The sequence below is a fragment of the Frankliniella occidentalis genome, unplaced genomic scaffold (genome assembly GCF_000697945.3).
Source record: "Frankliniella occidentalis isolate FOCC.00 unplaced genomic scaffold, Focc_3.1 Scaffold27, whole genome shotgun sequence".
Classification (NCBI taxonomy): Eukaryota; Metazoa; Arthropoda; class Insecta; order Thysanoptera; family Thripidae; genus Frankliniella; species Frankliniella occidentalis.
This window is the reverse complement of record NW_026267157.1, coordinates 1504310-1505808: the sequence shown is the minus strand read 5'-3', so window position 1 is coordinate 1505808 and position 1499 is coordinate 1504310. Positions and strand designations below refer to the sequence as shown.

Sequence of the window (1499 nt, the reverse complement as noted above, 5' to 3'; positions counted from 1 at the left end):
ACCACCACGAAAAATCCACGAAACCACGTGGAGTCCACGTCTTTTCCACGACCTATTTCTCTCTGGGCTACAGATTGTGTGATGGTGATTGTTATGAGACAGACTGGTGGGGGAAGGACCTCGTGAAGGCTTTGGGTGCCGCTGTTCCCTCGAAAGTATCTTCTTTAAAATTAGATTGCCTTGAGGTAAGTACTGTGTAATTACTATTCTACGCCTGTATTGTCTCTTTCTAGAACGTTTTTCGCCTTAATCCTAACATGGTGTTTTTGCATTTAGTATGGTGACTTGAAGCCCATTGTGGCTCACCTTTTGGCCACCGTGCCCCATCTGCCCCGGCTCGAGGAGGTTGTCTTCAGCGACGTCATTTCTGCTAACCAGCTTCGCGATCTGGCACGCGGGGCACCAAGCCTCACCCGTCTTAGTGTAAAGACATTGAAAAACTGCTTGTGCTGCTCGTGGAGCAAGGTTTGCGACATTCTGAATGCAAGTCCTCTTCTGCAGTTGACCATTGAAATTGACTATAATTTAAAGAAATGCACAAACAACTGTGCGGAATGTGTCGTCAAATCTACGAAGGGGGTGACTTTTAAAAGTGCCACTTCAATCGTAAAGCACGTCTCCAAGACAAGACACTGCAAAAAGTAATCCTCGCAACTTTCCTGCAAAAATGGCTGAGGTGAGCCTAAGCGAAATTTTTGTTTTGCCGCTGCCTTATTTGTGCGGAGATTCCTGCTAACCATTCTGAAGATAGCCAGAAATAGTACTTCTCAACTGTAAATAATGTTTAAGCCATCAGTTTTAATTTGAATGTATCTAAATTCAAATAAAATTCTTTCTGATGCCTTTCTACTGATCAGATTAGTTTTTGCGATCCTCTCGTCAAGGTGCCTGGATCTGACTCAAAAGTAAACATTTTTAAGCGATGTTTGTAAGTTGTATTTTGTTAATATAAAGACTCGTACTGCGTTGCGTTTCAATAATTTTGTTTTGTATTTTGTAAGGGTCATTTTTTTAAAATTAATTTGTTTGTATTTGCCTAGATGTATTCCCCACCTTGTAAGTGATGGCTGCACCTAGAGACAGACGTATAGTCTATCTTTCAAAATAAAAAGAAATTGAATACATAAAAAAATAAAAAATAAATACGAACAGCGCAGCTTATGAAGTGTTCGTGTCGGTCGGTTGTTCTATGAGGACAGCGCGCGCCGAATCAGTGGTCTGCGATGCAATGGCACATTTACTGACGCCTGTAATCCCCTTCCAGCCTGGTGCGCATGCCGCCGTTGTTAAACTTTTTGCCCCCCCCCCCCTCCATTTTACCCTCTTTTATATCATTGTGTCTCTCTGTGCCCGCTTGGCCCGTTTGCGCCTGTGTAAACTGGGACGCCGCCTCTGCCCTGTGCGGCGTCCGCTCAAACTTTGGCTCAGCCGATAAAGTTGGCATTATTTTCTCACATTAGCTGGCCCATAAAATCACGTCGAAGGATCCCCTAGCCCCC

The 1499-nt window shown here is 43.9% G+C and overlaps 1 protein-coding gene and 1 long non-coding RNA gene across 4 annotated transcripts in view; one reads left to right on the top strand and one right to left on the bottom strand.

Annotated features, from left to right (window-relative positions):
• LOC113215029 (acetylcholine receptor subunit alpha-like) overlaps positions 1-1499 on the bottom strand; it is a 202496-nt gene that overhangs the window by 186853 nt on the left and 14144 nt on the right. The gene's annotated exons all lie outside the window — the stretch shown is intronic.
• LOC127749023 (uncharacterized) lies at positions 7-849 on the top strand. The gene is made up of 2 exons (XR_008010917.1): positions 7-185; positions 277-849. It is a non-coding gene; the product is annotated as an uncharacterized LOC127749023 (long non-coding RNA).